Source organism: Durio zibethinus, chromosome 23, assembly GCF_047325235.1.
Source record: "Durio zibethinus cultivar Kanyao isolate XHJ-2024 chromosome 23, ASM4732523v1, whole genome shotgun sequence".
In the NCBI taxonomy this organism is placed as follows: domain Eukaryota; kingdom Viridiplantae; phylum Streptophyta; class Magnoliopsida; order Malvales; family Malvaceae; genus Durio; species Durio zibethinus.
This window is the reverse complement of record NC_143184.1, coordinates 20,912,899-20,927,095: the sequence shown is the minus strand read 5'-3', so window position 1 is coordinate 20,927,095 and position 14,197 is coordinate 20,912,899.

Below are 14,197 nucleotides of genomic sequence, written 5' to 3'. Positions count from 1 at the left end.
CACAAAAAAATTAAGCTAAAAACTCAAAGTGGAGAAGATTTTCTGACCGTTCAAAAAAAGTGTCCCCATTTCAGACACTTTAATGACTACTGGCAGCAAACCTATAAAATCTCAAACGTCTTTAAGTAGGTGTGAGTTCTTAAGGTTTGATATGAGATAGGGGACCAATATAAGGGCCAAGTACCAGCACCCATCACACATCATGTGTGCACACCCCCCGACTCCCCCAATCGTCGGAACCCCCAATGCCACCGGTTAGGCTCTCCGGTGATGCTCCGGTGATACTCTGGCGATTGTACACCGAGCAAAAAAAATATGGCACCAGCACATGTCCGAGCCAAGCATGTGCACCATGGCTCAAACTCTTAGACTGGGAATGAACTCTGTATGCTTAGACATGGAATGAACTCTGTATGCCTAAGCCAACCCATGAAACAAGTGTGTGGGTGCTCAGCTGACTGAAGAGGCAGAATGCACAAGCCGGGGATCAACCTGACCCCTTTTACGTGCTTTCAATCCCACTGCCACAACCCTCGGTCCAGCTGGGGCTTAGACAAGGAATGAACTCCCTATGCCTAAGCCAACCCATGAAACAGGCTTGCAGGCGCTCAGTCGACCGAAAAGGTAGAATGCGTAAGCTGAGGATCGGCCCGATCCCCCCTACGTGCTGTCGATCCTGCTGCCGTAACCCTTGGTCCGGTCCAATCTTAGACTGGGAATGAACTCCGTATGCTTAGACTGGGGATGAACTCGATATGCCTAAGTCAACCCATGAAACGAGTGTGCGGGTGCTCAGTCGATTGAAGAGGCTGGCCAGAGAGGCAGAATGTGCAAGCTGGGGATCGGCTTGATCCCCCCTGCGTGCTGCCGATCCTGCTGCTGGTTCTGCTGTCGTAACCCTCGATTCAGTCCGGTCCGATCTTAGACTGGGAATGAACTCCGTATGCTTAGACATGGAATGAACTTCGTATGCCTAAGCCAACCCACGAAATGAATGTGCGGGCACTCAGCCGATCGAAGAGGCAGAATGCGTAAGCTGGGGATCGACCTGATCCTCGCCTGCGTACTGTCGATCTTACTATCGTAACCCTCGATCTGGTTCGATCTTAGACTGGGAATGAACTCTGTATGCCTAAGTCAACCCATGGAATGAGCTTTTGAGCGCTGAACCGGTTAGAGAGGTAGAATGCGCAAGTCGGGGATTGGCCCGATCCTTCTCTCCATCTTACGGGTCCCGCTACCACAACACTTGGTCCGACTAAGGCTTAAACATGGAATGAACTCCCTATGCCTAAGCCAACCCATGAAATGGGCGTGAGGGCGCTCAGCCAGCCGAGGAGGTAAAATGCGTAAGCCGATGATCAGCCTGATCCCTCCTGCGTGCTGTCGATCCTGCTACCGCAACCCTCGGTCCAGGATGATCTTAGACTGGGAGTGAACTCCATATGCTTAGACTAGGGATGAACTCCATATGCTTAAGTCAACCCATGAAACGAGCGTGCGGGCGCTCAGCCAACCGGAGAGGCCGACCAGAGAGGTAGAATGCAAAAGCTAGGGAAAGGCCCCATCCCCCCCTGCGTGCTATCGATCCTACTGCTGGTCCTGCTGACGCAACCCTCGGTCCGATCTGATCTTAGACTGGGAATGAACTCCGTATGCTTAGACATGGAATGAACTCGGTATGCCTAAGCCAACCAACGAAACGAGCGTGCGGGCGTTCAACCAGCCGGATAGGTAGAATGCACAAGCCGGGGACTGACCCTATCCCCTCCTTCGTGCTGTCGATCCTGCTATCACAACCCTCGGTCCGATCTGATCTTAGACTGAGAATGAACTCTGTATACCTAAGTTAACCCACGGAATGAGCGTTTGGGCACTGAGCCAGCCGGAGAGGCATGATGCATAAACCAGGGATCGGCTCAGTCCCCCTCTGCGTGCTGTCGGTCCTACTGCCACAACCCTCGGTCCGGTTGGGGCTTAGATATGGAATGAACTCCCTACGCTGAAGCCAACCCATGAAACGGGCACGCGAGAGTTGAGCCAGCCAGAAAGGCAGAATGCGCAAGTCGGGGATCGGCCCGGTTCCCCCTGCGTGCTATCGATCCTGCTGTTGCAACCCTCGGTCTGGTTCGATCTTAGATTGGGAATGAACTTTGTATGCTTAGACTGGGGATGAACTCCGTATGCCTAAGTCAACCCACGAAACGAGCGTGCGGACGCTCAGCCGACCAGAGAGACAGGATGCGCAAATCGGGGATCGAACGGGTGGTAGGTGGGTTCAAGCACATCTTCATATTTCTGCCATGCCAAAGCCATTTTTATGGGTTGTAAATTCATACAATGGTCCCCTAAGCCTTCATGTTAAGTTTCATGGCAAGATGACCCGTTTTCTATTTTTCATGATTTTTGAAACTTTTTACGATTCGGGATTTTTTAAAATTCTTTTAGAAAGATTTTTGTCCCCAAATTTGGTAGAGGTGATCCTTGTATTTTTGTTGGCATGCACAAAAAAATTCAGCTAAGAACTCAAAGCGGAGAAGATTTTGTGACCGTTTGAAAAAAGTGTCCCCATTTCAAACACTTTAATGGCTACTGGCAGCAAACCTATAAAATCTCAAATGCTCTTTAAGTGGGTGTGAGTTCTCGAGGTTAGATGTGGGATAGGGGGCCAATATAAGGGCCAAGTACTAGCACCCATCGCACATCATGTGCGCACACCCCCCGGCCCCTCCAATCGCTGGAACCCCCAATGCTGCCGGTTAGGCTCTCCGACGATGCTCCGGTGATGGTGCCTCGAGAGAAAAAAATACGGCACCAGCACATGGCCGAGCCCAGCATGTGCACCGTGGCTCAAACTCTTAGACTGGGAATGAACTTCGTATGCCTAAGCCAACCCACGAAACATGCGTGCGGGCATTCAGCCGGTCGGAGAGGTAGAATGCGCAAGCCCGGGATCGACCTGGTCCACCTCTGCGTGCTGCCGGTCCCCCTGCCATAACCCTCGGTCCGACTGGGGATTAGACATGGAATGAACTCCCTATGCCTAAGCCAACCCATGAAATGAGTGTGCAGGCACCCAGTCGGTCGGAGAGGCAAAAAGCGTAAGTCGAGGATCGACCTGGTCACCCCTGCGTACTGTCGATCCTGCTACTGCAACCCTTGGTCCGGTCCGATCTTAGACTGGGAATGAACTCCGTATGCTTATATTGGGGATGAATTCCATATGCCTAAGTCAACCCATGAAACGAGCGTGCGGACGTTCAGCCGACCAAAGAGGTAGGATGCGCAAGCCGGGGATCGAACAGGTGGTAGGTGGGTTCAAACACATCTTCATATTTCTGCCATGCCAATGCCATTTTTATGGCTTGTAAATTCATACAATGGTCGCCTAAGTCTTCATGTGAAGTTTCGTGGCAAGACGACCCAAATTGGTAGAGGTGATCCTTGTATTTTTTTTGGCATGCATAAAAAAATTCAGCTAAAAACTCGAAGTGGACAAGATTTTGTGACTGTTTGAAAAAAAGTGTCCCCATTTTAGACACTTTAATGGCTACTGGTAACAAACCTATAAAATCTCAAATGCTCTTCAAGGGGGTGTGAGTTCTCGAGGTTTGATGAGGGATAGGGGGCCAATATAAGGGCCAAAGACCAGCACCCATCGCACATCATGTCTGCACACCCCCTCGACCCCCTCAATCATCGAAACCCCTAATGGCACCAGTTAGGCTCTCCAACGATACTCCGGCGATGCTTCGGTGATGGTGTCCTGTGAGAAAAAAATACGGCACCAGCACATGCCCGAGCCCAGGATGTGCACCGTGTTTCAAACTCTTCGACTGGGAATGAACTCCGTATGCTTAGACATGGAATGAACTCTGTATGCCTACGTCAACCCATAAAATGAGCATTCGGAAGCTGAGTCAGTCGGAGAGGTAGAATTTGCAAGCCGAGGATTAGCTCGATCCCCCTCAACATGCTGTCGGTCCCGCTGCCACAACCCTCAGGTCGACTACGGCTTAGACATGGAATGAACTCCCTATGCCTAAGCCAACCCACAAAATGGGCGTGCGGGCGCTCAGCCGGCCAGAGAGGCAGAATGCGTAAGCCGAGGATCAACCCTTTCCCCCTTGAGTGCTATCGATTCTACTACCGTAACCATCGATCTGTTTTTATTCCTAGACTGGGGATAAACTCTGTATGCCTAAGTCAACCTATGAAACGAGCGTGCGGGCGCTCAGCCTATCGGAGAGGCAAAATGCGCAAACCGAGGATCATCTCAGTCCCCCTTACGTGCTACCGATCCTGCTGCTGGTCCTGCTGCCGCAACCCTCGGTCTAGTCTGATCATAAACTGAGAATGAACTCCGTATGCTTAGACATGGAATAAACTCCGTATGCCTAAGCCAACCCACGAAACGAGCGTGTGGCGTTCAGTCAGAGAAAGAGGTAGAATGCGCAAGTCAGGGATCAGCCCGGTCCCCCCTACGCACTGTCGATCCTACTGTCGCAACCCTTGATCTAGTCTGATCTTAGATTGGGAATGAACTCTGTATGCCTAAGTCAACCCATGAAATCAGCGTCCGGGCGCTGAGCCGATCGGAGAGGCAGAATGCGCAAGTTGGGGATCGGCCTAGTCCCCCTTTGCATTCTGTAGGTCCCACTGCCACAACCCTCGGTCCGACGGGGGCTTAGACATGGAATGAACTCCCTAAGCCTAAGCCAACCCACGAAACTGGCATGTGGGCGCTCAACAGACTGGAGAGGAAACATGCGCAAGTCGGAGATCGACCCGACCCCCCTGCGTGCTACCTATCCTACTGCCACAACCCTCGGTCCGGTCCGATCTTAGACTGGGAATGAACTCCATATGCTTAGACTGGGGATGAACTCCGTTTGCCTAAGTCAACCCACAAAACAAGCGTGCGGATGCTCAGTCGGTCGGAGAGGCAGAATGTGCAAGCTGGGAATCGACCCAGTCCCCCCTACGTGCTATCGATCCTGCTGCTGGTCCTACTACCATAACCTTTAGTCCGGTCTGATCTTAGACTGGGAATGAACTTCGTATGCTTAGACATGGAATGAACTCCGTATGCCTAAGCCAACCCATGAAACGAGCCTGCGGCGCTCAGTCGGACAGAGAGGCAAAATGTGCAAGTCAGGGATCGGCCCGGTCCCCTCTGCATACTGTCGATCCTGCTGCTGCAACCCTCGGTCTGGTCTGATATTAGACTGGGAATGAACTCCGTATGCCTAAGTCAACCCATGAAATGAACGTTCGGGCGCTGAGCCAGCCGGAGAGGCATAATGCGCAAGCAGGGGATCAGCCCGATCCACCTTTGCGTGCTGCCGGTCCCGCTGCCACAACCCTCGGTCCGACTGGGGCTTAGACATGGAATGAACACTTTATGCCTAAGCCAACCCACAAAATGGGCGTGTGGGCGCTCAGCCAACCAGAGAGGTAGAATACGTAAGCTAAGGATCAACCCGGTCCACCATGCGTGCTGTCGATCCTACTGCTACAACCTTCGGTCTGATTCAATCTTAGACTGGGGATGAACTCCGTATGCTTAGACATGGAATGAACTTCGTATGCCTAAGCCAACCCATGAAACGAGCATACGGGTGCTCAACCGATTAGAAAGGCAGAATGCAAAAGCTGGGGACTGGCCTGATCCCCCACTGCGTGCTATGGATCTTACTGCCGCAACCCTCGATCAACCCTCGGTCAACCCCCACTTCGTATGCCTAAGTCAACCCACAAAATGAGCGTTCGGGGCACTGAGCTGGTCGGAGAGGCAGAATGCGCAAACTGGGGATCAGCCCGGTCCCCCTCTGCGTGCTACTGGTCCCACTGCCACAACCCTCGGTCCAGTGGGGGCTTAGACATGGAATGAACTCCCTATGCCTAAGCCAACCCACGAAACAGGCATGCGGGCGCTCAGCCAACTGAAGAGGAAAAATGTGCAAGCCAGGGATCGGCCTGGCCCCCCCTTTGTGCTACCTATCCTACTGCCACAACCCTCGGTCCGGTTCGATCTTAGACTGGGAATGAACTCCGTATGCTTAGATTAGGGATGAACTCCGTATGCCTAAGTCAACCCACAAAACAAGCGTGCGGGCGGGCGTTCAGTCGAACGGAGAGGCAAAATGTGCAAGCCGAGAATCGACTCGATCCCTCTTACGTGCTACCGATCCTGCTGCTGGTCTTGCTACCGTAACCATCAGTCCGGTCTGATCTTAGACTGGGAATAAACTTCGTATGCTTAGACATGGAATGAACTCCGTATGCCTAAGCCAACCCATGAAACGAGCGTGCGGCACTCAGCCGGACAGAGAGGGAAAATGCACAAGTTGGGGACCTACCTGATCCCCCCTATGTACTGTCGATCCTACTGCTGCAACCCTCGGTCTGGTCTGATCTTAGACTGGGAATGAACTCCGTATACCTAAGTCAACCCACGAAATGAGCGTTCGGGCGTTGAGCCGATCGGAGAGGCATAATGCGTAAGCAGGGGATCAGTTCGATCCACCTCTGCATGCTGCCAGTCCCGCTGCCATAACCCTCCGTCCGGCTGGGGCTTAAACATGGAATGAACAACCTATGCCTAAGCCAACCCACAAAACGGGCGTACGGGCACTCAGTCGACCCAGTCCCTCTTGCGTGCTGTCGATCCTACTGCTGCAACCCTCAGTTTGGTTCGATCTTAGATTAGGGATGAACTCCATATGCTTAGACATGGAATGAACTCCGTATGCCTAAGCCAACCCATGAAATGAGGGTGCGGGCGCTCAATCGGGCGGAGAGGCAGAATGCATAAGTTGGGGATCGGCCCGGTACCCCCTACGTGCTGTCTATCCTACTACCGCAACCCTCGGTTCGGTTTGATCTTAAAGTGCTTAAGCCAACCAATGAAACGAACGTTCGAGCACTGAACAGGTCAGAGAGGCATAATGCACAAGCCGAGGATCGGCCTGATCCCCCTCTGCGTGCTGTCGGTCTCGCTACCACAACCCTCGGTCCGACTGGGGCTTAGACATGGAATGAACTCCCTATGCCGAAGCCAACCCACGAAACGGGCGTGCGGGTGCTCAGCCAGCAGAAGAGGAAGAATGCGCAAGCTAGGGATCGGCCCGATCCCCCTGTGTGCTGTCGATTCTGCCACCGCAACTCTCAGTCCGATCTGATCTTAGACTGGGAATGAACTCTGTATGCTTAGAATGAGGATGAACTCCGTATGCCTAAGTCAGCCCACAGAACGAGATTACAGGTGCTCAACCGACTGGAGAGGCCAGCCGAAGAGGCAGAATGCCAAGCTGAGGATAGGCTTGATCCCCCTCCTACGTCCTGTCGACCCTGCTGCTGGTCCTGCTGCCGTAACCCTAGGTCCGATCTGATCTTCGACTGGGAATGAACTCCATATGCTTAGACATGGAATGAACTCCGTATGCCTAAGGCAACCCACGAAATGAGTGTGCGGGCACTCAATCGGTCGGATAGGTAAAATGCATAAGCCGGGGACCGGTTCGATCCCCCCTGCATGCTGTCGATCTTGCTATCGCAACCCTCGATCTGATCCAATCTTAGACTGGGAATGAACTCCGTATGTTTAGACTGGGGATGAACTCCGTATGCCTAAGTCAGCCCACAAAACGAGCGTGCGGGCGCTCAATCGATCGGAGAGGCCGACTGGAGAGGTAGAATGCGAAGCTAAGGATCGGCCCGATCCCTCATGCGTGTTGTCGGTTCTGCTACTGGTCCTGCTGCCGCAACCCTCGATCTAGTCCGATCTTAGACTGGGAATGAACTCCATATGCTTAGACATAGAATGAACTCCGTACGCCTAAGCCAACCCATGAAACGAGCATGCAGGCTCTCAATCAATCAGAGAGGCAGAATGTAAAAGTCGGGGATCGGCTTGGTCCCCCACTGCGTGCGGTGGATCTTGCTACTGTAACCCTTGATCCGATCTGATCTTAGACTGGGAATGAACTCGATATGCATAGACTGGGGATGAACTCTATATGCCTAAGTCAGCCCATGAAACTAGCATGCGGGCACTCAGCTGGCCGGAGAGGTCGGTCGGAGAGGTAGAATCCAAGCCAAGGATCAATCCGATCCCCTCTACGTGCTGCCATTCCTGCTGGTAGTCCTGCTACCGTAATCCTCGGTCCGATCCAATCTTAGACTGGGAATGAACTCCATATGCTTAGACATGGAATGAACTCCATACGCCTAAGCCAACCAATGAAATTAGCATGTGGACGCTCAGCCGGTTGGAGAGGCAGGATGCATAAGCCAGGGACCGACCCGATCCCCCACTGCGTGCTGTCGATCCTACTGCTGTAACCCTCGGTCAGGTCCGATCTTAGACTGGGAATGAACTCCATATGCTTAGACGTGGAATGAACTCCGTACGCCTAAACCAACCCATGAAACAAGCATACGGGTGCTCAGCTGGTCGGAGAGGTAGAATGAGTAAGCCGAGGACTGGTCCGGTCCCTCACTGCATGCTATCGATCCTGCTACCGTAACCCTTGGTCTGATCTGATCTTAGACTGGGAATGATCTCTGTATGCTTAGATTGGGTATGAACTTCGTATGCCTAAGTCAACCCATGAAACGAGCGTGTGGACGCTCAGCCGACTAGAGAGGCAGGATGCACCAGCCGGGGATCGAATGGGTGGTAAATGGGTTCAAGCACATTTTCATATTTCTGTCATGCCAATCTTAGACTAGGAATGAACTCCATATGTTTAGACATGGAATGAACTCTGTACGCCTAAGGCAACCCACGAAATGAGCGTGCGAGCACTCAACCGGTCGGAGAGGCAGAATGCGCAAGTCGGGGACTGGCCCAATCCCCTCCTGCGTGCTATCGATCCTACTATCGCAACCTTCGGTCTGATCCAATCTTAGACTAGGAATGAACTCCGTATGCCTAAGTCAAACCACGAAACGAGCGTGCAGGCGCTCAGTCGGCCGAAGAGGCAGAATGCACAAGTCGGGGACTGGCTCGATCCCCCCCCTGTGTGCTATCAATCCTGCTATCACAATGCTCGATCTGATCTAATCTTAGACCAAGAATGAACTCTGTATGCCTAAGTCAACCCATGAAATAAGCGTGCGGGTACACAGCCAGCCCGGCCCCCTCTGCGTGCTATCGATCCTGCTGCCACAACCCTCAATCTGGCTGGGGCTTAGACATGGAATGAACTCCCTATGCCTAAGCCAACTCATGAAACGGGCGTGCGGGTGCTCAGCAAGCCGGAGAGGCAATATGCCTAAGTCAACCCACGAAATGAGCGTTCGGGCGCTTAGCCGAATGGAGAGGCAAAATACGCATGCCGAGGATCGACCCGATCCCCCTCAGCGTGCTACCGGTCCCACTGCCACAACCCTCAATCTGATCTGATCTTAGACTGGAAATGAACTCTGTATGCCTAAGTCAACCCATGAAACGAGCGTTCGGGCGCTGAGCCGATCGGAGAGGCAGAATGCGCAAGCTGGGGACCGACTCGATCCCCCCTACGTGCTGTCGATCCTACTCCTGCAACCCTTGGTCTGGTTCGATCTTAGACTGGGAATGAACTCTGTATGGCCATGAAACGAGCGTTCGGGCACTGAGCCAGTCGGAGAGGCATAATGCGTAAGCCGGGGATCGGCCCCGTCCCCCTCTATGTGTTATTGATCCCACTGCCACAACCCTCGATCCAACTGGGGCTTAGACATGGAATGAACTCCCTATGCCTAAGCCAACCCACGAAACGGGCGTGCGGGTGCTCAACCGGTCGAAGAGGCAGAATGCGCAAGCTGGGGATCGACCCGGTCCCCTCTATGTGCTACCAATCCTACTGTCGGAACCCTCGGTCTGGTCTGATCTTAGACTGGGAATGAACTCTGTATGCTTAGACTGGGGATGAACTCCGTATGTCTATGTCAACCCACGAAACGAGCGTGTGAACGCTCAGCCGACCAGAGAGGCGGGATGCGCAAGCCGGGGATCGAACGGGTGGTAGGTGGGTTCAAGCACATCTTCATATTTCTACCATGCCAATGCCATTTTTATGCCTTGTAAATTCATACAATGGTCATCTAAGCCTTCATGTGAAGTTTCGTGGCAAGACGACCCGTTTTCTGTTTTTCATAATTTTTGAAAGTTTTTGCGGTTTGGGATTTTTTAAAATTTTTTTAGAAAGAATTTTTGGTGATCCTTGTATTTTTGGTGGCATGCACAAAAAAATTCAGCTAAAAACTCGTAGTGGAGAAGATTTTGTGGCCGTTTGAAAAAAGTATCCCCATTTCAGACACTTTAATGGCTACTGGCGGCAAACCTATAAAATCTCAAATGCTCTTTAAGGGGCTGTGTGTTCTCGAGGTTTGATGAGGGATAGGGGGCCAATATAAGGGCCAAGTACTAGCACCCACTGCAAATCATGTTCGCACACCCCCCGTCCCCCCAATCATAGGAACCTCCAATGCCTTCGGTTAGGCTCTCTGGCAATGCTCCGACGATGGTGCCCTGGGTGAAAAAAATGCGACACCAGTAGATGCCTGAGCCTAGCATGTGCACCGTGGCTCAAACTCTTAGACTGGGAATGAACTCTGTATGTTTAGACATGGAATGAACTCCGTATGCCTAAGCCATCCCATTAAACGAGCGTACAGGCATTTAACCGATCGATGAGGCAGAATGCGTAAGTCAAGGATCAACCCGGTCCCCTCTACGTGCTACCGATCCCGCTGCCACAACCCTCGATCTAGTTGGGGCTAAGACGTGGAATGAACTCCCTATGCCTAAGTCAACCCATGAAATGGGCATATGGGCGCTCAGTCGATCGGAGAGCAGATTGCGAAAGCCGATGATCAGCTCGATCCCCCTTGCGTGCTGTCGATCCTACTTCCATAACCCTCGATCCAGTCCGATCTTAGACTGAGAATGAACTCCGTATGCTTAGACTAGGGATGAACTCCGTATGCCTAAGTCAACCCACGAAATGAGCCTGCGGGCGCTCAACCGGTCGGAGAGGCAGAATGTGCAAGCCGAGGGCCAACCTGGTCCCCCCTACGTGCTGTCGATCCTGCTGTTGCAACCCTCGGTCTAGTTCAATCTTAGACTGGGAATGAACTCCATATGCCTAAGTCAACCTATGAAACGAGCATTCTAGTGCTAGGTCGACCGGAGAGGCATAATGCGCAAGCCGGGGATCGGCCTGATCCCCTTTGCGTACTGTCGGTCCTGCTGCCACAACCCTCGATCCGACTGGGGCTTAGACATGGAATGAACTCCCTATGCCTAAGCCAACCCATGAAACGGGCGTGCAGGTGCTCAGCTGACCGAAGAGGCAGAACGCGTAAGCCGGGGATCGACCCGGTCTCCCCTACGTGCTACTGATCCTGTTGTCGCAACCCTCGGTCTAGTTTGATCATAGACTGGGAATGATCTCCATATGCTTAGACTGGGGATGAACTTCATAGCCAAAGTCAACCCATGAAATGAGCGTGCGAACGCTCAGCCAACCAGAGAGGCAGGATGCACAAGTCAGAGATCGAACGGGTGGTAGATGGGTTCAAGCACATCTTCATATTTCTGCCATGCCAATGCCATTTTCATGGCCTGTAAATTCATACAATGGTCCCCTAAGCCTTCATGTGAAGTTTTGTGGCAAGACGACCCATTTTCTATTTTTCATGATTTTTCAAACTTTTTACGGTTCGAGATTTTTTAAAATTTTTTTAGAAATAGTTTTGTCCCCAAATTTGGTATAGGTGATCCTTGTATTTTTATTGGCATGCACAAAAAAATTCAGCTAAAAACTCGAAGTGCAGAAGATTTTGTGACTGTTTCAAAAAAATGTCCTCATTTCAAACACTTTAATGCCTACTGGCAGCGAACCTATAAAATCTCAAATGCTCTTTAAGGGGGTGTGAGTTCTTGAGGTTTGATGAGGGATAGGGGGCCAATATAAGGGCCAAGTACCAGCACCCATCACACATCATGTGCGCACACCCCCGGCCCACCCAATCGTCGGAACCCCTAATGCCGCCGGTTAGGCTCTCTTGCGATGCTCCGATGATGGTGACCCAGGAAAAAAAAATACGGCACCTGCCAATGTCCAAGCCCAGCATGTGCACCATGGCTCCAACTCTTAGACTGGGAATGAACTCCGTATGCTTATACATGGAATGAACTCTGTATGCCTAAGCCAACCACGAAACGAGCGTGCAGGCGCTCAGTCAGTTGGAGAGGCAGAATACGCAAGTCGGGGATCGACCCGATCCCCCTCTGCATGCTGGTGGTCTCACTGCCACAACCCTGGGTCTGGCTGGGGCGTAGACATGTAATGAACTCCCTATGCCTAAGTGAACCCACGAAATGAGCGTTCGGGCACTGAGCCGACCGGAGAGGCATAATTCGCAAGCTGAGGATCGGCTCGGTCCCCCTCTGCGTGCTGTCGGTCACGCTGCCACAACTCTCGGTTCGACTGGGGCTTAGAAATGGAATGAACTCCCTATACCTAAGCCAACCCATGAAACGGGCATGCAGGCTTTCAGCCGGTCGGAGAGGCAGAATGTGCAAGTCGGGGATCGACTCGATCCTCCCTGCGTGGTGTCGAACCTGCTGTCGCAACCCTCGGTCCGGTCCGATCTTAGACTGGGAATGAACTTTGTATGCTTAGACTGGGGATGAACTTTGTATGCAAAAGTCAACCTACGAAAGGAGCGTGCGGACGCTCAGTCGACCAAAGAGGCAGGATGCGCAAGCCGGGGATCGAACGGGTGGTAGGTGGGTTCAAGCACATCCTCATATTTCTGCCATGCCAATGCCATTTTTATGGCCTGAAAATTCATACAATGGTCCCCTAAGCGTTCATGTGAAGTTTCGTGGCAAGACGACCCGTTTTCTATTTTTCACTATTTTTGAATCTTTTTGCGGTTCGGGATTTTTTAAAATTTTTTTAGAAAGAGTTTTGTCCCCAAATTTGGTAGAAGTGATCCTTGTATTTTTGTTGGCATGCACAAAAAAATTCACCTAAAAACTGGAAGTGGAGAAGATTTTGTGACCGTTTGAAAAAAATGTCCCCATTTCGGACACTTTAATGGCTACTGGCAACAAACCTATAAAATCTCAAATTCTCTTTAAGGGGTTGTGAGTTCTCAAGGTTTGATGAGGGATAGGGGGCCAATATAAGGGTGAAGTACTAGCACCCATTGCACATCATTTGTGCACACACCCCGGCGCCTTCAATCGTCGGAACCCCCAATGCCGTCGGTTACGCTCTCTGACGATGCTCCGACGATGGTGCCCCGGGTGAAAAAAATGAGGCACCAACAGATGCTCGAGCCTAGCATGTGCACCGTGGCTCAAACTCTTAGACTAGGAATGAACTCCGTATGCTTAGACAAGGAATGAACTCCGTATGCCTAAGCCAACCCACGAAATGAACGTGCTGGCGCTCAGCAGATCGGAGAGGCAGAACGCACAAGTCGGGGATCAACCTGGTCCCCCTCTACGTGCTGTCGGTCCCACTGCCACAACCCTTAGTTCAGCTGGGGCTTAGAATGGAATGAACCCCCTATGCCTAAGCCAACCCACGAAATGGGCATGCAGGCATTCAACCAGTTGGAGAGGCAGAATGCGCAAGCCTGGGATCGGCCCGATCCCCCCTGCGTGCTGTCGATCCTACTATCGCAACCCTCGGTCTGGTTTGATCTTAGACTGAGAATGAACTCTGTATGCTTAGATTGGGGATGAACTCCGTATGCCTAAGTCAACTCATGAAACGAGCGTGCAGGCGCTTAGCCAGTCGGAGAGGCTAGCCGGAGAGGCAGAATATGCAAGCCGAGGATTGGCTTGGTCCTCCCCTGTGTGCTGTCGATCCTGCTACTAGTCCTGCTACCGTAACCCTCGGTCCGGTCCGATCTTAGACTGCGAATGAATTCCGTATGCTGAGACATGGAATGAACTTCGTATGCCTAAGCCAACCCATGAAACAAGCGTGTAAGCACTCAACCGACCAGAGAGGCAGAATGTGCAAGCTGGGGATCGGCCCAGTCCCTCCCTACGTACTGTTGATCCTACTGCTTAGATTGGGAATGAACTTTGTATGCCTCAGTCAACCTACGAAACGAGCGTTCGGGCGTTGAGCCGATCGAAGAGGCATAATGCACAAGCCAAAGATCGACCCGGTCCCTCTCT